We start from the raw sequence: 26,405 nt of genomic DNA, 5'->3' as shown, positions 1-26,405 counted from the left end.
CAGTTCTGTATTAAAAAAAATCTAGAGAGGAAACAAAAAATATCCTGTAATCACTCTTGCAGTGAGTCATTGCCTTCTCCTAAAGAAGACACATGTGCCTCTACAGGGTTTTGCTGACTTCTGGCACCCTGTCCAGATTAAGAGTTATACCTGGGTCTATCTAGGCCTAGTTTATACTTGCTTTTATTTTTGCTATTTAATTCACTATCCTACTGGATTTGATAAGAAACTTAGATATCAACTCTGACACTAGGCACAAGAAGTCTCACACCAAACCCACCTTACACATGATGCTTAGGGAAATACTTTAATTATCTTCAGGAAGTAATTAAAGATAAATCCAAGATTTCATATACAATAGAACAGGACATCCACACATTTGCTCCTTCCCACAGAAGCTTAATTAGAACTGTCGGTGGGCTTCACAAGAATTCAAACCACTGCTCATTATCATGACCTTTTGGTAACACAGACCACCTTTAACTTAAGTCTTTTTAACAAACTAGTCACTCCCAGAATACCAAGGCTGTTCCTGCAGAATCCTTGCCTTCCTACAGTTCCATACATGTTTTGACACTTCCAGTCAAATCAATGGAGCTGTTCACAATGTAACGTTAAGGCTTAAAGTAATTGTTTATAAATTACACCAAAATTCGTGACCCTTCTCATAGCATTCCTCAGATCATGATTATTAAACGTGGTTACAGTTTGGATTCTAAGGAATTTTCTCTCCAGGGTTGCCATGGCTTTCCTGAGACCTCATGTTGTACCTCTGTTGCTCAGCATCACTGTCAGCAAAACACAAGTTATTTTGCAATCTCTTAAAGGTATGAGACAGGTAATTATTGCTGAATGAACACCAGTAAAAAGCAAAAACTTTTGGGTGAACAGTAGCTAATGTGGCAACAAAAATCAGGATACTGCCGTGTTAAGTCTCTCTTCTGACCTCACAGCATATATGATAATGTTTGATCTGTATTTTATTAGATGTCCCAAATCATTCAGCAGAGCTGTGAAAGCTTTCTAGTCAGTTCAAAGGTGGTTCTCTTAACTTGTATTTAGTGGACTCCCATTTGAGCTAGATATTGGGAGACAATTTTCTTCCTATACTCAGCATTCCACCTGGCACAGTTTTATCAATAGTCTCACAGGATCTAATGTTTTTTTCCTGTAGATCCAGCTCCTGAAGCAATGGAAATTTGTGAGAGTAGTGCCTTTTTCCTGTTGTTATTTTTTTCCTTTTAAAATAAGTTTTAGTCATTTTAGTAGTGCTTTTTTTTTCTTTTAAACTGACTTCCATTCAGTGCTTTTTCTACTTTCATATAGTCTTCTACAGGCACAAAGATAAAATCATGGTATCTTAATAAAGCTGAGATGATAAATAGCTGTGGGAACTAGGCTTCAAAATGAACAACCAATATAGTGAGACCCATGTTGAACCTGAATCCTTGGTAATTCTGTCTGTGCAGCATTTTGTAATTTTTATTATCCTCTGAGACCGAGTTCTAGCGTTCTAATAAAATCAAGTTTATAAACTGCTTTTCTAATTTTCAACTGACCTTCTACACTTGAATTTTATTTTCACACCTTAGTTACAGATAAGAAGAAGCTCACATTATTATTTCTGCTGCCTTGGGAATGAATAATCCTATTTAATATTTTTTTTCCTATGTTTCAATATTTTTTTTGGGTCAAACCCCAGATCATTTAGCAAGTTTTTCCTATACACTTAAACCCACTCTAGCTGCCTTTTTTTTTTCTTTTTTACCTTTTCAATTTGTCTCTAGAGGGCAAAGATCCCATAACTGATAGACCATTTTCATAGTGAGAGACAGAAGTTCAAATTCATTCTCTGCCAGATTCGTAACAGAGATTCTCAGCTCCTTTCTGCACCAGGGACTTAAACCACCAAATTCACTGCTTACTTTCACTTTCTGCCCCTATAGCCAAATAAAATTTTATTCACATTTCCTTAGGGAAAATCTTTCAGTGAAACAGATGCAGAAGGGTAAAGAAATAAGCACTAGTTTGGGAAAAAAAAAATCATATAGTTCCTGAATCTTTTTTTTTAACTCAGAGCTTTCTAATTTTTAGCAGTTCATAGCAGGGGCTTTTTTTTTTTTTTCTTTTTAAATAAATATATTTTAAAGTCACTTATAAATCCACAGAATGTGACCTTTGAACCTTTATTTTTTTTTTTTTTTAATCTGAAGACTATTTGGATTTTTTTCCTGATGTGTGCTTCACTGTGATCCATTAATACTGGACTCCAATGAGCCACTGAAATAATATACATTGCAAGGTGTAGGTTCTTTGCTGTAGCTGTCCTGGGGCCACTCTTGGCACCTTAAGCTTCATAACCAGCAGGATTAATGTCAAACAGAGCTTGATGAGGCACAAGAATTCACCAAAACCTGGAAGAGCACTGGGTGGGTGTAGCTATTCCACCCATTCCAGTCCTTTGTCAACTGTGTTAGACATCCAAAACTAGAACAAACATTTTCCTGGGACACTGCATGGAATCAAGATATTTGCCTAAGCATATATTTTGTGTTCATTACCTTGTGTTCCCAAGAACTCTCCCACCTAGTTAGAGATGTGAAGGGTCATTTGCATGATTAGCAATAACCTGCTATGCAAAACTGGAGGAATAAAGGACCTTAAAGCAGCTTGGATGAACGAACTTGTACTGACCTCTGATGGTTGGGAAAGTGTATGAAACATGGTCCTGCAATTATTTGTGCTTCCTTAGGAGCTCCAGTGCTCTAATTAAAGTAATGGTGACACGACAAGAAGGAAAAATTTTTGAGGTGGAAACCAAATTGTTTATAAGGGTATCCTGAGATTATTGTTGCTTTGCATCACCATTCTCTTTTGAAAAAAAAAATAAGTTATTTTCAGTGGGAAGTTGGTTTTTCTGTCTCATGTGTTTGGAAAATTCCCAAGAATGTTTTATTAAAATAATTGTTCACCTTATTTCTTCTTCATAAATGATTTCACAAGGCAGAAAACAAAAACACAGGAGCATGAAAAAAAAACTACTGTCACAATTTACACGGCTGCTGAGTTCACAATACACTAGAGAAGATCCAGTTGCTAGGGCTGCTAAGTCAGAAGAAACACTTGTACTTAAATCACTGTCAGCATGGTATAAACTTCCTTGTGATTATTGGAATGGCCCAGCCTGGGCCACCAAAAAGTGTAGGGGGCAAGGGAGAAGCTGACTTCATTCTGACAAGATTTTTCCCTTGTGTTTGTCTCTGATGCAAACTCTGAGAATATATAGAGCTTTACCCTGTGCCCCTCCTTTAACAGAGCCTTATGGGCAGCAGCTTTCAAGAGTGAGACATAATCCACACCTGTTAGCCTCTCTTGAGCAACAAAGGTAAAACTTTCTTCTTATCTTGGTTTTGGGGTCAAAGGCAAAGCCTGGATAAGGTTATTAACAGAATCAAACATATTCAGGATTCCTGGGAAATTATTCCATTCTATTAAAGCGATTGGTTTGGTTTTGTTCCAAAATTTCTAAGAGTTTTTTAGCTTTAAGTAAACATAAAGCCCCCATCACCATGTCTGTCAAAGCTGTTTTACCTTCCCCTTGCCATCAACACAAACACCATATATCAATTCCCACATCCCACTTCAGATTGTTCTGAGAATGAAGTTATTCATGCAGGATAAAAGTTGTACTTTCCTCTGGCATTAAGGATCAGTCCTTCTTCCCCAGAAGCTTTTGGAAGTGAATACCCCCAGAGACCTGCAGTCAGCAATTTCAAAAACAGGTAATTTAAATTAAAGGGAAAAATCCAGACTTTATAGATTAAAATGGAGGCAAAGTCATGAAATTCATATTAAATATAATGAAATCAGAACCTGTCTAGACCTTTTTTATCACGATTTGCTGATGAAGCAAGAGTAAAACCTTACCTAGCAGAAACGCCAGCTTCTCAAATCCAGCACAAAATCTGTCAGGCATCTCCCCTGAAACTATGTAAACCTTTTCCTTCCATTCTTTCAGGGCCTTGTGCTCAGGTAAGGGACTCTATTAGCAAGTGGGATGTGAGGAATATTCCTATTCTAATAGTTGCATACACATAGACTGGAATGCCTTTCCAACTGAATTGTCCATTGAGTTTGGACTCAGAGCACAAGATTTACCTCCTGTACATATTGAGAACATTTCTGCACATTAAGGTATATTGTCACATCAAAGAATGATTTTAAACCTCTGCTAGGGACTGGAGAATTCATAATTAACAAATTTTCCTTATCCAGCTTTAAACTCTCAGAGAGTTACAACCTGAGTGGCAGCATTCAGCTCACAGTAGGATCTGTAGGGATGTCAGCAAGCTGGCCTGCCTCAGCTGGTGCCCTTATCTTTCCAGCTCTGTCAGTTCAGCATTAGCTGAACCTCACTTAAAACAGAATATTGATCTCCTGTTGAAAATGTGGGATCAATGCATCCCCACCAGAAGCTGTCACAATCTAAGTCAAACTCTTGAAGCGGGGATGTGAAGGGTGGGAAAGAGCACAAGGATCTACAGTAGGGGTCAAATCCTTGGTGTCTGCAAACAGTTTGCAGATCTCCACTGAAACGATCACAGGTGTCAAATGTTCACAAAGGATGTGTGCCACAAAATACAGCAAACAGATCAGCAGTGCAGTTCAACCACTATAGCCTTCTGCCCCATTATTTAGCATAATCAGTTATTGTGGTTCAGACACCCTTGCCCCTCAGCCTTTATCTTTTACAACCAGTGGTTGTATTCCCTTCTTGTGATTTCACTGATCTACAAAAGGATATGTGAAGAACTTTGAGAAAAAAGCCCCAAAAAAATTTACATCCATTTAAAAATACATTAGAATTAACAGGGGTCATTTATTTCACTCTAATTTTAATTGAAATTCAATCTATCTGTGCTCAGAAATGTATATGATGTGATTTTCAACAGTGGCTCAGTTTTTCCTAGCTTTAACTGTGAGTTGCCACAGCAGGAACAAAACAAAAAAACCCAAAAACCAACAACACAACAACAACAACAACAACAAACCACAAAAAACCCCAAACCAAACCAAACAACAACAACAAAAAAAGAAAACAAACCAAAACCCCAGAGACCTCTAGAAAATTGAAAATTGTAGTTTGCGCCAGTTAAGAGCACTGATAAAATTTGATAAAATTTCCATTGAAATTGCTGTGTTTTGTACTCAATCCTAAGTACCAGCATGCATCTGTATTGGCTATTGACAGCAGCACATGTGAGAGGCTCACAAAATCCCTGCTCAAATACACAGCACCACAGTACCATATCAAGAGCACTCCTTCGTGTTATCACTTGAAAGAGATATAATCTGCTCAATCATTAGACTGTGGTAAGGGGAAGAGCCAGTATATCCACTATTTTATCTGTATCTAATAAAAAATCTGGAGACAGACAGCAGAGTAAAGTTACCTATTTTTTATTGGGAACTGAACCTACCTAAATGCTCCCAGATCCTGGAATAATTCAAAATAGTCCCAGTTCAAAATGGAAGCCTGGCAGAGTATCTCAGATGGGAAAGAAGTGATGGTCAGTCCCTGAGTACAAATGAAAATTATATGTGACTAGTCCTGTTTATCACAGCATAAATCTGTGTCAGGAGATCTGGGGCAGTCAAAGACCCAATTATTGACTGTTTCATTTAATGATCTGTATGATGAAAAAGGTTTTTAGTAAAAGCCAATAGCCTACAAACCATAAAGATCCAAGATACCTAATTCAAACTTTACCATAACCCCGAGTATTTAAAGATAAATTATTACCTTCACTTTACAATGTAGACCTGAAGTTGTCACACAAGGCCAGGGACAAGCAAGTCTCCTGTACTACACTGCCACACATTTAGAGATCAGCTGTGCATTTGCACTCCCCAGGTGTGGGAATCCAGGGCTTCCCTCTGGCTGCCCTGGAAGGTCTGGGACCCTGGCAGGGGGTCAGGAACCCCCCTGGACAGAGCCCCCAGAGACACTGTCTGTGATCTCTGTCCATGGAAAAGAGTTTTCAATCTTACAGGATGAATTACCAGCTTTGAGTGTTTGATGTAAGTAATAATTAAGTGTGGCATGGGTGAAAAAGTAAAATTTTAGGATTCTAGATAAGGGGTCCAAAGGGGAAAAGATGGGGGAAATTGGGTGTGTCTTGTCCTTTTTCTTCTTCTTCATGCCCTCCATGTTTCACTGTGGTGTTGGCATTTTTCTGTTGGTTCAGGCTGGGGACACACTGTTCAACGTAGGTGACAGATATTGGCACATTATTGTAAATCCAGCACAGGTAGTTTGTGGTATTTAATGTTTGTACCATCCCACTGAGGGCAGAGCCCCACACGCTGCCCTGCAGGACAGAGCTGTGGCAGGGCAGCAGAACATGTTAGAGACAAACAGAATAAACAACCTTGAAACCAGCACAGACCAATTATGGCTTCTGCTTTGGCAGGGGGGCAGAAAGACAGAGACTTTCTACAATCTCGGGATCATCAATACCACAGATTCCGACACCCAGGAAGTGCATCAGCGCTGAATCCATCACTTTGGGTAGCACCTGGCTACATAGTCTGCAGCCCAGAATTGCTACTTGGGAAAAGATGCAGAAATGCTCTGTGCAACCAGAAAGGTGCTGATGACAGAGCCCTGCCTGTGTCCCAAGTGTGTGCAGCACTCCCAGGGCCCATTTTCCCAGACACACATTGAGTGGACTGGTGCTCAGCCTGAATTTTGACAGTGCACAAACAAACACCATCTGCTCTCACAGGGAGCACTGTACTCCTTCCTGCCCTGGGACTGGAACCAAACAGGTTTCTGCACAAGCCAACAGATGGCTGTCTTGCATTTCTTTCCATTAACAACCACATTTGCTACAGAGAAACAACTGCCACTGTTCTCTGCAACCTATTTCCCATCAGGATTCTACATGATTTTGCAAAAAGAAGGAATAAGAAAGTCTCTAAACCATTCTGCCTTGTATACGGAAAAAATCTCAACTATGACTTGAGTGCTGCACTATTTAAATATGTGTCTGCTGTACTAAACATTCCATTTTTCTTATTAGGCTTCATAAACTACTATGCCAGATTATTTTTTAAAAATTTAACTTAAACTTTTCAGTCTATCTATAGTCAGCAAAATTAAAACAATAAATGCACATGGATATAATCATCATCCAGCACAACTAGGGAAGAATACCTGATCAATACTACCTAGGAAATAAAAAAAAATGACCCAATAATTCTGCCTGGCCTTCACAATCTCTAAGTCAGCAGTTATTTATAGAGCCTAGGCAGACTTGGCTGAATACCACAAAAAATAATGAATAATTTTGTCATAAGCACTGTCAGCTTTTTCAGTTATTACTTGTGGCTTGTTATTAACGACTGCATATGCGTATCTGCATGACAAATGTTTTTTTGCCCTGAAGATGTTTATGAATCCTGAATACTTTGCAAATAGTCAGTGAATGTTTTCATGTTGAAAAGTAATATTGCAAGTCATTATGGGTTAGGTATTTTTGGTGATTTTCTCATTTTAAGACTAAATTATCTAATCATAGTGTAGAAACAGAAGACTTGAGTAAGCAGACAAATCAAATGCCTGAAAAAAATTACCAGATTCTTAAAAAAACAGAAGCAGGGGATTTATAAAAAACATTTATAACAAGTCCTTTTTTTTTCTTAAGTGGAAAATATTAGAATTTTTGAGAAATTAACACATTCATAAAAAACCTGATCAGTTCAGAAACAGAATTAAAAAACAATTAGTTCAGTAGTTCATCTAGAAAAACTTTGAACACTTCTAGTCTATAATGGACTTAAAGATATACAATAAATCACCATTTTCAGAATGAAATTCCCAATCTACATAGAAAAATAGTTTCAAATTAACTATTCTAGGATAAAATCAAGAATCCTGATAAAAATGTTTATGGCTCAGCCATTAAGAGAACAGAAACACTGTCACACAACTAACACATCAAATAAATTATTAACTCCTCTGAAGAGATGTTGAAAGGAATTTATAGCTCAAAGTTGCCTAGGTAATCATTCTAAACAATTATGCTTAGGAAAACACCACTGCTAAAGTGAAAAGAGAAAGGAAAAGTTAAATCTATCAAATGTATTTTCTGCTGTTCCTTACTTCCCTTAACACACTATTTGTCAATATGCAATTGCTAGGCTTACAAAACTTTGCTTCCAGAGGAAAGAGAGCAATGATGGTTAAGCAAAAGGTTCTGTTAAGACAGAAAATAAAAATCTACAGTTACTTTGGAGAGAGTTCTCGTGGTATCAAATCCTCATCTTGTCTTTTCCCTCAGTCTTGGAAAGGATTTTTTTTTTTTACGTGGTAGAGGTCAAACATGAGCATGAGTTCAGAATCAGAGGAAAAGACAGATGATGATTTTGTAGAATGACTTTGTGTGGAGTCTCACCAGAGTCCAACCTCCCAAAGTTGCCAAAGACTGTGAGGATTATAATGAGTACATTCACATGCTGGAGAGCAAGAACAGGCAGAACACCAGGGATGTGACACTGATTACAGTCACAATACTCCTGAGGTCTTTTTGGTTCCATCCACCCTGACACTTCATCCTGTGACAACACTTGGGCACAGGAGAATAAATAAGAAACTCATATTTCTTCTGCAAATGAATACAATCTTGTGTTTACTGGGTTGTATTATTTGAAAGCATATACCGCACAGCAGGTTAGTAATCTGCAGTAATCAAAGGGCAGGTATTTTTGTGTAGCAGTAAAAGGAAAACAATGACCAGGTTTTTTATTTTTTCTGGAAAAATATGTAGCCCACATTTATATGACAACAGAATGTATTAAGGAGTAGTATATCTGTGAAGTGAACAACCATAGGTAAATTGTTCCTGGCCTAGTACTTGACACAGTTTGCAGCCTAAGGCACATTTTATTGTTTACACAGTGAGGACTTAGCAAGCAAACACCAAGACCATCTCTGCTAAGAACCAAGTTCTTTTCAGACTCTTAAACTGTGGTCTCATTATCTTGCATATAGAAGATAGGTTACCTTGCATACAATGTGCTCTTTCTTGTAGGATGTTATTTATTCAAACAGAAAAGTTTTCTGTACACAGGATGATGGGAATTGTCCAGATTGCTGGATTCTGCTGAAACAGCACAACTTCTTCACAGACACTCATCTCCACATGTGGCTGAGAGAGACTGACAGCGTCTCCTCAGAAGCTGAGTTATCATCCACAGAGGAACAACTACAGCCAGGTCTCCTTAACATACTCCAATGTTACCTTGGCATCTAGATGAAACTTAAAATCCTTAGCAGCCAAAAATAACTTGTGGCATTAGCAGTAGAGAAAAGTAACATCGTTCCTTATACAAGTATTAGAAAGGTCACTGTGAAATATTACCAAGACCCTTATCAATATTTGTACCTTTTCATTCCAGTCTTGATGGACACTGTTCACAGCTTCTGCTAAGCAGGCTGCATCTCCCCTTTCAGTTTGAACCCATTAGTTCTTGTCCCATCATTACAGTTCCTGTGGCGTCGCTCTCTGGCTGATTTGTAGACCTCCTTCAGATACTCAAAGGCTACTCTGAGGTCTCCACACAACTTTCTCTTCTCGAGGCTGTACAGCCCCAGCTGAGCCTGTTCATAGCAATGAAGTGCTCTTGTGTGCACCCAACCCTGTGTGCACAACCCTAAAACTGCTGAGACTGACACCAAGCAAAGGGTTGTGTGAGTGCCTGGGAATAGGGCAGCTGCTGGACACGTTGCTCTGGGACTCATCTCATCCTGTCCATTTGCACAAACACCCTGAATTTAAACACCTATGAAGCAGAAGCAGCTGAGCTGCGAAAACAGAGAAGTTTGAACAAATAAACCAGCTCTGGTAGCTCTCCTCTGTGGCACTGATGTTTCCTTTGTTACGGGCAGGACATTGCTCATCTCTCTCTCCCCAAGTACAAATGTCTTACAAGTCAATTCAGTGGTTAATACAAGCTGACAAAAGGAGGTTTATGTACTGCACAGCAATACCACTGCCACTCACACCAACAGAAGATACTTCAAGGGCAGCCTGCTCCTGTGTGACACAACAACTGCTTTGCCAAACAGAACAGATGACTTGCAGTGGTAATGCTGTTTTTTGCTCTGAGTCCCTCAGCTAGACTGTTAACTTCTCTCTTGTGGCAGATGTGCAGATTAATCACTATCTCAGCCTGCAGCAGTCCAGCTAATTTAAACACAGATGCACTGTGGAGAGTACAAAGCCTGGAGGAAGAGGGAGGGGAAAGCTTTGAAGGAAGCACAGCCTGTTAATATCTACAAAAACTGAACAAGAAATAGACAAAACTAAATTAGCAATCTATTAAAAATAAATTAATGACATCTGCAAATGAAACTAAATCTAAAATAATCACTTTAATAGCAGGGTCTCTGGTGAGTGTTAGTGCTTAATTTTTTCTTGTATTTGATGAAGGCGTCTATTAATTAAAAATATTTGTGCAACGTAGAGGCTTGACAGGAATACTCTGAGCAGCTGTTCTTAAGGGAGCTTCTTCTATTAATCAGCTATTCTAGAAGAAAATGCCTCCAGTCTATGCAATGAAGGCAATATTGTACCTCAATAAATCATATTTAAGGCCTGTGCTTTCTAAATACTCTCTGCAACTAGAATTGGATGAACTAGGCTGCTTTCTACAGATGATATAATACATTTTTCTTTCCATTGTTTAGTTGGCTTGAACTGAAAAGAAATCTTCATCTTCATCTCCATCTCCTCCTTTTTTACCCCCCTTTTATTGCTAAAATCTGATTGAATTGTTGAACATCCAAGAATGAAAGAAGATTATCTGATATGTATGAATGCAATGCTCAAATGAGTAGGACAAAGCTAAACATCCATTCAATAGGAAGTACGAAAATATTATCAGACATTGAAGCAGGGACAAACCAAGACTCTGTGTAATTAGTTAGGCTATTCAAAGTAATATTGATGAAGTTATGATTCTATTGTCATCCAGGACTGAAAAGAAATCACTTATAATTTAAAAAAAGAATTGTTAATCATTATGCAGCTCCCTGAGGCACTAACTTTTTCAGAATTTTCTTCTTTGTCTCCCGTCCTCCCCTTTTTCCTATTCTTTTTTTTCCCCTCTCATCTTTTCACTGCTATAAAAACCGAGAGGATTAGCAGTTGTCCCTGATAACATTTCGCTGTAAGGTTGTTAGCTTTGTCTTTCAGCATTTATTAGTTTGAACTCTGCATGAGGCACCTGTTGGGTGATGAGAATAAATCAACAGAAGGTCAGACATGGGTTGGTATTGTACTCTTACCTTTTTAGGCTTGTTTGGAACTCAGTGCTTTCATATACAGGAACAAATGCTGGAAAGAGGGCAAACCAGGCTGTTCAACTCTATTTCATTATGGGAATTATGTGTAAATTGTATAGACTCCTTAAAGAAAAGTTAGGGTTAAAGTCCTGTTGTGCTTCCTTTGAAGGAAGCACAGCCTGCTAATATCTACAAAAACTGAACAAGAAATAGACAAAACTAGTTAATTATGTTATTGATCATGTTGATTATGTTGTCATAATTAACTTAGGCTAGCAAGGGCAGGAGTCTCAGGTCATGACACTGGTTAAGTAATCCACAGTTCAGCTCACCTACCACAGCTTTTGTGATGCTGCACAGAGAAATGAGCACTGGGGAAGGGCACTCAGAGAAATAAACACGGAGGGTGATGGATGGATCAGCTTTCCCAAAGCTTTGATAAAAAGGCCTGGCTGTGCAGTCCATCACATCTGCTAAGTCAAAGATGGGTGGCATAAAAGCAAGTGATGGATGTGTTAAATTGCTAAGAGTGGATCGGGGCACAGCTTAGGACTTGGACTTAGTGATTTCTTTTGCTTATGCTACTGCTATGGTAAAACCCTGTGGCCAGCCAAGTGGGAACAACAGAGCCCCCTCAAGCCCTCTCACTCTTTTAATTCAGGGGACAGAGCTAAAGTAAACTCTGGAGTAAAGAACATTTCTTTTACAGAGGGGAAATAAAAGAAAATACATTTTATTTTAGCACACAACTTGATATACACCATGGCTTGGGAGAATGTCCAGTTACCCATGCCCTGTACAAACCACAGCTGGGTTCACAAGAAGATCTGTTTCTCAGCAAGACTGCCCATTTCTTTAACACTGCAGTATATCCATAAAACCACCTCTTGAGCAATGGAACACTAAATCAATTCCCACTTTGAGATTGGGAGGGGAAGGGATGCAACCCTCCCACATCTAAAAGCTTTTCTCATCTGGCAGTCAACTGCCCCATCCCAAGAGGGTGCATGAAAGGAGAATTCAGGACTGAGGAGGCCATAAAGAGGAAGAAAGGGCTGTTGTGCTCCAGTCCCTGTTCTAAGTCATGCTTATACATTTTGATTAAACATGGACTTTTCTCATTTTCTCACATGCCCAGAAAAAAGAAAAACAAACCCAAAAATATTCCTCCTTCCTTTCTTCTGTATGACCTCCATAATCCTGATATTTTTAAAAATTCTATTTTTTCTATTATTAAAGATACATGGTATTGATACATTCACAGTATTTTGCATCTATGTCCAGTTATATCTCCTTTTCCTTTCATTAATAAAAGACACATTTAGACTTTTATCCCTCGGGTTGTTTAAATCAGATTCGGTGTTTGATGAAATATTTCTTTTTCTTATATTATTTTCTTCACTCATCCCTGCCCATTTGAACTCCAGACAATTCCAAAGTCAAAGCACAGCCAGAACATTTTTTTATGTGCTAAGTGAAACCATTAAGAGTTGGAAGATTAATTCATTCTTTTCAAAGCTTTTGAGAAAACTTCTGCTGGTTTCAGTGAATATAACAGTTTTCCAGGTTATTTCAATATATGAAGAGACAAATGTTACAGTGCAATATATTGTAATTTTAAATAGCTTTAAGGAACATTCAAATTTCAGGTAGTTATAAAAGTCAGGCAAAACCCCCTCCATTTCTACCCCAGAAGGACAGTTTCAAATGTTGGTGAATCAGATTACTTTTTCCATAAACTCACCAATATTCCAATTCCAGTTTTACAAATTCCATATGTACTATCATGGTAAAAAATATATATTTTTCAGCTTCAAGAGATTATTCCAGTAATAATCAGTTAAGAACTCCCAAACCTTTAGCATTTGCCCATCATTGAGATGCAGCATAAATTGGCCTATTCCCCAGGTATTTAATTCAACAATAAATTCTGATGATACCAGCACATTAAGCAGCAAAGCAAAATAGATAATAGGAAAAATATGAATTATCATTTTGTGAGTGAGCTGGCACTATTAATTTTTTTTCAGTTCCATTGATGATTGCCATGCTGCATACAACATGCAGTGCCAGCTCAGCAGTTCATGTAATTTGTAATTTTTCTGAGTTAATGGATCTGTGTAGATTTTCTCCCCAATGAATGTGACCCAACGTTTAGACATGACATTGCTTTGATAATTTTGCAGTATAAAGAAGATGTTGACATGACAAGCAAAAGCCTCATTGGGAAGGCAGAAACAAAGACAACTGGAGTCTGTCAGCACAGGTGAAAAAAGAGGGGCTGAGGGACACAATAATAATGATAAATAGCAGAAGTTTATTTCACTACCTAGAGAAGATCTGAGGGGTTTTGCTGGCCATTTTACAATTCTTTCACTTGACTTGTTTACTGATGGAAACATTTGCCAAGGAACTTTGGAAAAATAATGATATATGAACAATCTGTTGTGGCATATTGTAGTGGTGGTGTTTGTGCTGCTATAGTTACCAAGATTTTAGCATTTTTGTAATTTGTCTCAAAAAAAATGGAATTTGGCATGAAGTTTCTGGGTACCTCCATGTTCAAGTCAGATGGTTTTCATATTTTTTGTAACATTTCTTATGTGAAGAAAAGCCTCAAGATTATGCTGTGTCAAGGAAAAGAAAAAAGCATGCTCAGATAAGGAAAGAAGCAGAAGGTGGGAAAAGAACCAAATGCATTGCAAGATGAGGAGGAACAGGAGCAATCTTCTTTTCAAGGTGAGAAGAGTATTTGCAGGGTACTCACAGGTCTTATGTAACTACAAAATTAATCAGGTTATGCCAAAAATGCCTTGTGATTTTTTATTTTAGTTTGATTTCTGATCTGACACTAACACTGTAAGGCTGGTTTTCACTGCGTGATAAGCTTAGAGCAGAACCTCATGTTCAAGTACTTGAAGTTCCACATGGCTCTGCTGTGGTGGGCCACAGAACCACCCACCCAAAATGTGGCAGTACTAGCAAATATCTGTTATATAGAAGCCTAGAGAGGAGCTGAAGGACAGGGAAAGAGCAAAAAGGGAAATAAAATACAACAAAATTGTTGATGATTAAGCAAACAATAAGAGGAGAAAATACCATTAGTCATGAGGGAAGCTGGGAAGTGATAAGTGTGGTCAAAATACTGGTGTACATTATTCCATTTGGGAGCCCTGCCATCACATCCTAGGGCTCTGTATACAGGTACTTCCCAGTACAGCTGGGTGCTTATGAAATACTAATTTTCTGTCAGAAGAAGAATAGTCTGTCTCCCTCTTCCCAAACTACAGCCCGCACAGAAGATCCTGTGCTCCTGCCAGGCATCATCCTAAACACAGGGAAAGTCTTACTGACACATGTTAGATTAATAAGGCATTTTAGACAGTGTTATGGAAGTCTTCACTGCTTGAATGTCATGTCTTATCACAGTTCTGCAACAATTTTCTTGACACTTTGAACTTTCCAGAGGTCTTTCTGAGGGAGAAGGAGGCTGAAAGGAGAGGCTGAAAGGAGAGAGTGTTCTGTTACAGTGCTGTTAATGGACCTATTAACAATCACGCTTGTTCTGTACTTCTTGGGGAAAACAATATATAGATAATTCTGTTTGCTTTTAGCATTTTTCCTTTCAAAGTAGTTTAGCAGATGGATGCATAGAAAAGTTGACTATAGCAGCTTCAAAAATAACTGAAAAATTACACAGTGTATGTTTAACCAGCAGAATTGATTAACTAAGGAAAATATAGCAAGAGGTTTGTTGTGATTAAGTGGGATTAGACATGCACATGTATCATGACATATAACCCATCAACATTTGTATGGGAAGATTAATATCCTGTATCACGTTACCTGAAATACATACATATTCACATCCATATATATATTTTAGAAGATATCAATGCACGTATTAGAAACAATTATGAGCCACAAGAACAATGGCTAGCCCAGAGCTCACTGAAGGTTATTGGAAAGAAAATTCCCCTCTGGGAAGTTTATTCCACAATGTATCTTCTAATCTACTCTTTAGGAGCTCACAGCAGCTGCAGTTGTATACTGAATACCTATTTGTGGCCCTCCAGCACTATCCTGCAATATGACTCCTACGTTCTGATGTTCTTCCCATCAGTCCCTGTCCTGCTGTCTCGTACCATGAAACACAAATTAGCCATAAAAATGATAATTCTCTTATTAGTTTTAAAGGTCAAATCAAATTATGTGGAAAATATGTGGTGGTGTGACATATAATTTGCATAACTGCCACAAAAACACTGCACTAAAGCTGTGTGGAAAAATAATAAATAAAATAAATCAAGCTCCACTCTGAGGAAAAGAAAATCAGCCGGATTTGTGGTGAGAGCAAATGTGAGCTGCACCACCAACATACAAATACCTGCAACCCAAAAATTCCCACCACACTCAGGTCTGAACTTATTCAACTCTTCTCTTTATCCCTTTCCTCCAAATATATATACACACCCTGTGAAAAAGAGAAAATTAGATCTTTCCCACCAATCCTGGATTTCAAACTGATTTGTTTTCTAGGTGTGGAACGTAATTTCCAAAGTTCTTATATTGCACACTATGCTTGAGTGAGGGGGGACACAAAGGTGACATTGCCAGTCCTACCTCATCTCCCCACACATGGGAACTAATGAGATGTGAGCAGAGTCAGTGCTGGGGCCCTTTGCAGAATTTGCTTTTCCCTTGCCCAGGCTCTCAAATCAATCAGCTAAAGGACTTTCTTTGGCTTTTGGATGAAGGTGCTGCCAACACTGCCCTTCTCTTCCAGGGCTTGTGGGTCCTGCTTCTCCTTATGTGGATAATTCATGTGGGAATAAGCAGGAACTTCAAATGCATGGATTGCAAGATTTCAGATCCCAATGGATCTCACAAAATCCCAAGCAGCAGCCAATGTGCCTGCACAGGGAGGAATGGAACTCAGCTTGTAGGTTAATTAATGACTTCCTAAAAGGGCTCACTCACAGGAAACAGACCCTGGATCAACATAGTCTGAATCCATTAAAAAAAAAACAACAAAAACATACCCCAAACACCACACTTCAAATAAAACCTGAGCTGTTTAAAAGCAAGCTTTGGATTTCTTCTAATACACTGATGATGCTTGATTGCTCGAACTGATTAACACGGTGGCTGGGCTTGGCTTATGATTTTAGAATTATTTTACACAGGAAATAGACAAATCAAAAACTGGGCAATAAGCTTGACAATGGCCCATTTTTCTAAATCTTAGAGTGCATCCCTCTCCTCTTCCTCCCTAGCACACCAGTCATTAAATCAGCTTTCTGCTTGGTGCATCTGGCAGCTGACACAAGGATATTTATTTCTGAGATAAAGACAGCAAGTTATCCCTCTTTGTGTCAATGAAGCATAAACCCCAGCTACATACTTGGTTACTCTGACTCAGTTTATTGGTATATCTTCTTGTCTTATATCTGAATTTACCTCTACTGTGTTAACTACAGATACATCTCTTCCCCTTCTTTTTAAAAATTAACTATTACAAAGACAATCTTGCTTGCCTTTGATTAATTAAGGATGATCTTACCTTACAATAATTAAGCAGACAATAGGTGTCTACACATTAGAAAAATGGAGTATGATGTTGAAGAAAAGGTGGATTTATTACATTATATCTACATTTTGGATTTATAATCCAGTTCATTTCATATAAAGTATATTTATCATCTATGTTCTTAATGGAACTTTTTAATCAGCAGAAGAGCGATCACTTATTCATTTGACATATTACAAATTAATAAAAATTCAATGAATGAGCACCAGAAACTTTGCTGCTTCTGAAGTGAAAAGCTCTCTTATGAAAGAGAAGAGCTAAAATTCTTTCAGCTATCAACGGGCATTCATCTAATTCACTGCATATATTAAAGGAAACCCCCCAAGGTACCTATTCAAGGTCAAGTTATTTTACATTTCCATAATATTAAAAAGAGGAAAAAAAAGTAATACAATGACACAGAAAGAGGGCATTGGGAAATTAGGTATGGAACATTTATGATCCGGGCATTCAGAAAGCTTTAAATTTATTATAGAAGTAATCAATACTTTTTTTTTTTCCATATCAGATTAACAGCACCCTCAAAATATGGCTGAGCTGAATTATACAAGTGTCATCATAAAAATCATTTGGCAAATGCCTATTAAAGACATCTATTAGAGACAGGTGGAAAAAATTCAGGCAATACTTATCAATCACCACAAAATCCTTTCAGTTCTGAAACATTACCAGAAATTCATAGATATAGCAGTTGAGTGAATTTCCTTTATTTCTCATGCCTTCAGAACATGATATGAATGTTGATGTGTATTAAAAGTATTAAAGCTTAGATTTAATAAAGCTTAGCTTTAAATAAACAGCCCATGTAGTGTAGTCAAACGCCTAATTTTTACTTCTTCATCCCACCTTAACCCCAGACTTTTGTTTTTCCTGCCTGTGTGCTCTATCTTGCTTCTGACAGTAGATTAGAAGGGTGAGAGTCACCACTCTTGTTACTACAATTCCCAGCACAGCCAGGCTTACAGATGTTGCAGTAATAATAATAATAACAATAATAATAATAATAATAATAATAATAATAATAATAATAATAATAATAAACCACAGTCTGAAGGGACACCTCAAGCAAGGGAAATATTCTTTAGCACAATGTAGTTGGATCTCATGTGATATCTGGGCAAGCTTTCCTGCAGTGACCATGAACACACCCTGATGCCTTTTTGGAGGGCTTGTGCTGGGAATGAGGAACTCAGCACTTCTCCCAGCTCATGCATTTCCCTGCTTTCCTTGGCTGACACTGCTCAGGGTGCTGGTGTTGTGCTGAAACTATCCTATTAGACCAGCTATTATTTAGCAAGTACTAGATTTAAGTATGTCCATTTTGAGAAGAATAATATTTATAATTACTTTCTCTTAACAGTAGGTTTCTCAGACACTTACAGATTTCTACCCACAGATAGCAGGTTTAAATATGTCTTAATGCTGAAATGGCACAAAGCAACTTTAGCATGAGTCTTGATCACTGCCTGCTTCATTAAATCTGGTAATTACTGCATCTGATGCAGTCCCAGCCCAGCCAAGGAATGGGAGATGTGGGCAACAGGTTTCCCCATGGCAGATCCTGGGGGAGAGAGCTGCATCCAAGAACTCCTAAGACTGATCTGGTCACCCTACAGCTAGTCTTGGCTGTCATACTATTAAGAAACTGTTCCAGGGTTCCATGACCTGATTTCTGCCACTATTGTTGGGTGACAAAAATCAGTAGAAGGCATGATAAGCTAAAACATTGGCCTTGGATTTCTACTGTGATAATGAATGGACACTTACAATTTTTTATTCACATTGACTGATTTTCTTCTTTGGTATATGCTTTTCAATTTCCTGGACCGTAGACTTTCAGGGGGCATTGTGTGCCGTGCCAAACAACACAGCTCTAATCCTTAATGGGGATTATTAAATACTACAGCAAAAATAAAAACTACATATGCCTCTGGACAACAGAAGAAGAGAAAGAAAGCTCAGTGACAAACTCTTGGGTTCATGTCATAAGCTCTCACGGTGGGAATGATTGAGTGTAGAGGAATTTCTCGTGGAACAAGGGCATGATAACCTGGATGGTATTTCTTTGCAGATTACAGAGTTACTTTAGTTACTTTAGAGGTATTTAGGACATCCTTGAAAAGATAATAAGCTTTGTACAAATACAACAGTCAATGCTGGACACTGAAAACTGTAATGTACTACAACCTGATCAGACACTTGTAGTATAACAGCCAATCAATAAGTGACTTGTATATGTAATTATATTACGTTAGCCAATGAATGTTAATTAGATATTGTATTATGTAATGCAACAAGGTATAAAACATGGATAAATTAGACAATAAAGGAGCATGACATCTAGCCATACTGGTTTGAGTGTCATTACTCCAGCCAGCTCTCCGTGGCACCCTCTTCAATTGGGATATCTGGAATAATGGTCTGCCATATCTATGGGATAACTCTTCCTATTCTGTAAAAGAGGGAGTAACATTGGGATTTCAGATTGTGACAGATGGGTATTGTGTCTCGTTCCAGATTTGATTTGGATGAGTGAAAAAGATTTTTTGTGAGAAATGTCAGACGAGACAACACACTGGAAACATAGAAAAGAAACCCAGCTGTTGTTATCTGACCATTGAAATGTTCCTAAACAAACATTTTCATCTGAACATACTGAATTTAGGTTACAGAAGGAGTGTGAGTCTATACAGCAATGAACTATCCTGAAAAGCAGCAACCAAATGCTCCTAAATGCAAATTGACTCCTCAGCCACCCTCCCTGCTGACACTCAATATCATCATTTGGAGGCTGTGGGTGTAATAGTGGTGTCACTTGAAATGGTTTCAATGGCTCAACAGCAGTGATTTGTCTACCTAAGGCTGGTCTTGACAGTAGCTGCTGAGATATCAGAGTCAGACCAAGGAAACCATAATTATGGATTATTCTGACAGCCAGTCTGTCGGCAAATTATTGCCTAACCTACAGCTACTTATGGCCCATTCCCAAAAATGAGTAAGGCTCGAAACAGATCACAAGCAAAGGTATTCCAGTGCAAGAAGAGCCAATTTACTGACCGCTCACCCTCTGCAGAAGACATGATGCAACATTACTTATTCTTGATCAGACTGACAGCAGGGAGGAGAAGCTACAGATCAGGCATGGAAAGCAGCTTATCTCATAGGTTTCAGCTGTTTGTCTAGAAGATGTCAAGTCCTGAAGTGAGCTCTGTGAGGTGTTCATCCTCTGATGACAACATACTTTTTTTTGCGTGACTAAACCTTATAGTGGTTTGGAAATATCAAGGTTTTTTTCTTTTTATTCAAAAGGGAACCTGTGGTAGTCTGTTATTTTACAGTTGGTTCTTCTGTAGTAGGTTTTGTTATAAGTTTGTAATGGTTCAGTCCTGAGTTGTTTACCACAGTTTCCCTCACTAAAATGTATGTAAATCCACCTGTATACCTCCTGGTTAGCTTGGCTTACCCCTGTTTGTCAAAGATAGCACATTCCTTTGGTTCTGGAGTGCTCCCTGTCATTCATCCCTTCCTCAAAGCAGAATTAGGTTGTAAGGTTTGTTCCCTCCCCATGTTGGCTTCTATTGGGGAGCTCTTACCCTGCACCCCAACCCTCATGCACTCCTATTGCTCCAAGGTTGTGTCCTCCCCGTGCTCCCTCTACCCTATAAAAGTAGTCTTTTCAGGTTCACATTTGTCACTTGCTCTGCCCACATCGGGATTAAATCTTTGGAGACTCAGACAAGTGCTCTTCCCTCATTCCTGTGCCTCAGTTTCCCTGTGCTCTGTGCCTCTGCTGTGCTCCCCACACCGCAGCGATCACTGCCATCCATACAGTCTCGGCAGAGACTCGGGGTGGCCACTCGTGTGTTTGTCCTCTGGCCACTCGTGGGACAGCTGCCGGCCAACCTCCACCCCATGGCCGCTGAGAGCCAAACAACATCACAACTAAGCCAGAGAATGGAATGAAGCCCTCTAAAGTACATTCACAGCCACATTTCAAGAGCTGTTTTCTAGATTTTTGTAAGAGGTTCGGAAGCTTTTCCCTCAAGCTCTGTGTGAATGAAGGAACAGATGAATAGAGAATGCAGAAAAAATGACATTATGCTGGTTTGGTAGGGTTACATCACGTACTCACCAGGGTTAGCATGGAAGATTGTTCTCAGCCTTCTGTCACTCTGTTTTATAAGCAAGCTGCAGCAGGACTTCTGTCAGCAGAAGTTAAGTGTACCAATTGAGGGCAGTCTATCATCTGCACAAGAACTTGCTTCGAAATGGAATGTGTGTTTGTTCGGTAACATTTTTTCAGCCAACTAACTTTTCTTCCTCATCACAATTTTTTTCCAGCAGATTTTTCCAGCCTGTGACAGAATGGATGTTATGACACAAAAAAAATCCAGTCTGTTCTTGTCTGTACAGAACAGAATATTGTTTTCTGGCTTAGCCTTTCAGTGATCATCAAACAGTGCAGCAAATTATTGCTGCAGCAGTTCTGAAGCAGTTTATGCAATTTTTTTTTTGTGAACGCCTACCATTATTTCTCAGCAGTCACAATAGAAAAATATATATTGAATACCATATTGCTTTTTAGCATTCATAGAGTTTGTGACAAGCATGTTAGGAGCTGTCAAACACACTAGCCAAACAGAGGCAAGGCTGCTGTGCTCCATGTTCCCAGGTTCCATGAGTATTGAGGCTGAGTGTCTATCCCAAACAGGTTAAGTGCCCATAAAACACAAGTAATATGACCAATAGATGTATAGGCACATGGCCAGCTATACAGCTCACAGCACACAGAAACACAAAGCACTCACACAAACAGCAACAGCTTCCTCTTGTTTTCCTCTCTGGCTGAACAGGATAAAAATCTGTTGATGGAAAATACACTCTCTACTAACACATGTACTAACACATATAATGCTTTTTCTCTTTAAGCCTGGTCTTATAAGCTCTCAGAGATAAGCATTATACCCTTGGTAGCTCATCTACTTCAGGTGGCATAAAAGAAGCAGGATAGCTCCTGTGACAGTGTTGGAAACAAAAATGAGGAAGTTCCTGAGTTTCTTTCATCTTTAACATGTGTCTTTCACAGAGGCATGTACAGCTTTTCTAGTGGCTAAAAGCTGTGCATCACTCCCCTAAATATCTCCCATGGAAAACCATGAAAGTCCTCTACCTCTGTCAGTTGGGATCTGGGTACTGAAACTAATCCCCCAATTGTCCTTACAGGTTTTAATTCACCCCTCCAACATAGGATTTTCTCAAAGTGCACAAATTGCATCCCTTTGGGATGTACTGGACCAGAAGATGTTACCTGAGAAAATGTCCAATACACTCCAGGTAACAGTGGTGGCCAGTTTAGAGTTTTGCTACAACCAGAAAAAAACAATATTCAACTCCAGTGCAACACATCCTTTGAGAGCATCAGCTGTTTCACTGCACATCCCAGACCACCTTGGATCCCTCACTGCTTATTGTGAATTTAGTATATAGAACACAAAGCAAACATCAAGGAAGCAGATAATATCTACTGTGGTTTAGACAGGGCTGCCTAAACTAGAAGTGACAGAGGAAGAATCTACAGCATTTTCAAAAAAGAACAGTGTGTAAAATTAAGATTACATAGGATCATGAAGAAGCTGAAAACATTCTGCTCCTGAAAAGTAATACAAAGAGTCAAAGCTACTGTGCAATAGAATCTAAACACCTCTCAGAGTTTCTCAACAGAGCCATATGAAAAGTGACCCACCAGCAGCTGCTCTTTGCCAGAATTAGAGAGAGATGTCAGATGCACCAGGCTGCATCCTGGTGAAGGTTGGAGTGGTGACCCATGTGAGTCCATCCCCTGAGAGCCAGTTCATTATGCACCTTTGAGGAGGGCACAGAGCTTGTGGGAAAGAGCAGCTCCAAAGCAGAGAAAAGCACCTGCAAGAAGTGACAATCAAAGGAGAGGTAAGAGTTCAGACCTTCTGTGGTGTGTAATAGAGTTGACACAGGAAGGTGACCCAAACAAAGTCTGAAAACAAAAATAACATTTTAAATGGTCTGATCAGGCACTGTTGCCAATGCAGTAAATCAGTGGAGATTCACCCTGCTTAAAAGTGTGGACATGGACCCTAAACTTGGCATTAAAACTGCATAAGCATTGTTTTGATATTTCTGCCTAGCCAATGTCTGAGAGCACAGGTGAGACAGGGGCAGCAGGTACTCTAAATACCAAAGGAGAAACAGAAAAGGTGGTAGAAAGGCAAGGTTAGGAAAGGCAGTGCACTGCAGACCAAGCTGCAAACACCTTTTTCCTCTGCATATGAAAGGAACTTTCTCTGGGTCCAATGTTAGACAGATTTACCATCTAGCACACAGACTAGGCTCAGTATTATTCAGCCAGGCTGTGTTTCAGTCCTGGCTGTAATTTGGGCATCTTTTGAAATGCTCTTTTGCATTATAACACGCAAGTCAAATGCTCTACCCTTAGACATATTGTGATTGTGATGGACTTGGCACTCAGTATAGACATCAAGAGTCATGGAAGAGCACAGAAATGACTGGGCTGTTTTTCACAATACAGAGCACCTAGTATTCTAAGAGCTCAGGGGATTACGTGTTAAAGTTTTGGTTCATTCTGTTGAAAAGAAAACAGATGTATATATGTATTCAGCTGAACATCTCGAAAGTTGAGATGATTTAATGTGATTATAATTTGCACCCATATCATCTTTGAAGACAAGAGATGAATCATCTGCAAAATTAGCTGCAGATGGAGGCTCAGGTCTTGGGAGGCTTGAAAGATTCCAGGCTGCTTGGAAAGGTTTAAATTTGTATCCACAGCCAGTTCAAAATGAAAGATGAACCAAACCAGATAATACCAATAGACTGTGAGGATCTCTTTTGTCTGTCCCCTGGAGGAAAATTCTGGCTTAATAAAAGGCTGCTAAAAAGAAAAATAGTGTTCCTTTTCATATATTTTACTCACATTGTAAAAATCTCTTTATTGTTTTCCTGTATGCTGTTGTGTCCCTGCCATAATTGAACAGCCTAATGCAAAAAGAAATATTATACAATCTGAAAACAAACATAATGGGTATTGAAAAAAATCCCTGGCAACAGGCAGAAGTTAAACAAACAAACAGAAAAATTATCTTGCAGAGACACAGCATTTCTATTAAAGAAGACAAAGAGATTGAATCATGATTTTAAAAATTTAAGCTTTTAGCTGAGGGTTAGAATCAATTCATATTGAAGTCAGATACACCAACAATAAGTTGATGATTATTAGATGCTTAAGCTAAAGCTAATTGCTATTTTCTAACTTTAACTAGTTAGAGTGTCTTTGTCCATGATTTTTAGTTTTAATGATTAAAGATGAAATGCCTTTGTGTTTGAAAGCAAGACATTTCTACATTTCTCTACCTACTTGTATATATTCAACGCTAGCTAGTTGTACACTTTTGTTACAAAAATTTTTGTAATTTTGGAGCATGGATATCTACCTCTGCTGTGCTGGAAAAGATACCTTTGCTATTTAAACCTGTCACAAAGGTTTGGAGAAGAAGAAATGGAATGAACCAGACTGGGTGTTGGGGTTTCTGCTGACCAACATTATCACTCAAACATGATCTTGCAATAAATATTTTAATATTTTTTAGATTATTGGTTGAGGTTACACAAGGAAATTAAGCCTCCATGGTACAGTGCTTAGAAGAATAACCAAGGGGTTTGAAATGTAGAGCCATCAAAAGCAAAGAGACAGTACCACCAGTGTTTGTAGATTTGGTAGTGTTGTTTTGGTTTAGATCTGCTAATATCAAAAAATATTAAGAAAGCTTTATGCCTTTTTGTCTTCCCTTTTAATTATTTAGACAGAGCAACAAATTAACTGGTTTTGACAACAGTTTGGAGGACAAGCTGAAGAGGAATGAGCTGTAAATCATGCAGGGATTTAATTAAAAAAACAGATGTTGAAAAACTGAGAAAAGCAATCACTGATTGCAATTTCCAAACTATTAAAGAATGACAAAGAAAAAAATGTAATTAGCACACAAACCTATATCTTCCAACAATTTAGACAGGAACAATAGCATAAAATCTGGAATTTTCCAAGTTCTACTGAGATATCTTCACCCATTGTTGTAACTCCAACATCTGGCAAAGAACATTTTATTGTCATCACATCTGTGAAAGCAACTGTCAGCTTCCTATTGTTCCTGCTAAATATTTTATGTATTTTTTCTAGATAATAATATAAAATATATACATATATACACACATACCTATATATGAAATGTATATATATATATATTTATACACATATATAGATATATACAAACACACACACACATACATACTTTTATGAAATTTATACATTTTTTCTCAACACCGCGCAGACCACAGCAGATGTACCTTGCTGGCTTTACAAGCATGATATCCCTCAATGATAACTTGAAATAGAAGAGATTAAATTGCATGTGCATGTAGTATCAGTTCTAAACAAGTCAGGGCTCTAGGCATTTAACTGTATGAATATTTTGGAATATTCAAATGTGCCCTTTTCAAAAAATACTGGAGAATAATGCTAATTAAAAACATTTTTCTTTGGGCATTATAACATTCAATTCTTAATTGCCACATACATTTCTCACAACAGTCCACTGGACACAGAACAAGATAAGGAGAATCAGTGAAAGATTCTCCTTATCTTCATTTTTCAGCATTTCATCTGCTATTTTGGGATCCTTTAGCTGATATTGTGAAATTTATTTCTGGAATGAGAGATGGCCGATAGTATGGGAATCAATTAATCAAGCCCCATGGATGTCTAACATACGTGCATCTTAACTACTCTTCTATATAAAAAGGACTTTTCTAACTATAGATGGGCTAAAATGTCCAACATAGGTCACATTGAAACAAGCTCCCTTGCTGGATCAACTAATAAGAAATGAAAATCCACACTAAGATGTCTTCTGCTAAACTGGAAAGTTCATTCATACCAGTCCCATTTATTTAAATTCGTAAAACACACAAAAGGTTTTGTAAAAATACCACTATCCCCAAGAATGCATATCCAAGAGAACTATTCAAGCAAGAGTAGATAAAGCTAATAAACAGCAAACATGAGGAGAGTTGTACTGAAATGCAAATGCCAGTCTGGGGGAATCACAATCACCTTTTTAACAGTACCACCATGAGTATCTGTGTTCATTAATTTCTCATCAGTTGAGTGGGAATTTGAGTAATCCTGAATCCTGCTGTGATACTGCAGGGCAAACGTTCCAATGCATCTTTGGTAACCTCCACAACAACAAGTGTCCTCCCCTTTTTGCAAAGTTCTCTTTCCCATCAGGAGCACCCTTGATTTCCTCCTACATTGAATGGCCACTATCTGAGAGAACTACTAACATAAATAAATTCTTACTAAAACTCCACAACATGCATATGAGGACTCTAGGAAAATGTTATGCTCCAAATAAG

At 38.4% G+C, this 26,405-nt stretch overlaps 1 protein-coding gene across 1 annotated transcript in view; it reads right to left on the bottom strand.

Moving 5' to 3' along the window:
* The window catches only part of SPTLC3 (serine palmitoyltransferase long chain base subunit 3), a 108,796-nt gene extending 85,958 nt beyond the window's left edge, over positions 1-22,838 (bottom strand). Inside the window, exon 1 of the mRNA XM_072927619.1 lies at positions 22,684-22,838. The gene's annotated coding sequence lies outside the window, so the exon portion shown is untranslated. The remainder of the gene's footprint in view (positions 1-22,683) is intronic.
* Between the last annotated feature and the right edge of the window lie 3,567 nt (positions 22,839-26,405).

The sequence above is a fragment of the Taeniopygia guttata genome, chromosome 3 (genome assembly GCF_048771995.1).
Source record: "Taeniopygia guttata chromosome 3, bTaeGut7.mat, whole genome shotgun sequence".
NCBI classification, from domain to species: domain Eukaryota; kingdom Metazoa; phylum Chordata; class Aves; order Passeriformes; family Estrildidae; genus Taeniopygia; species Taeniopygia guttata.
This window is presented reverse-complemented; position numbering and strand designations above follow the sequence as displayed.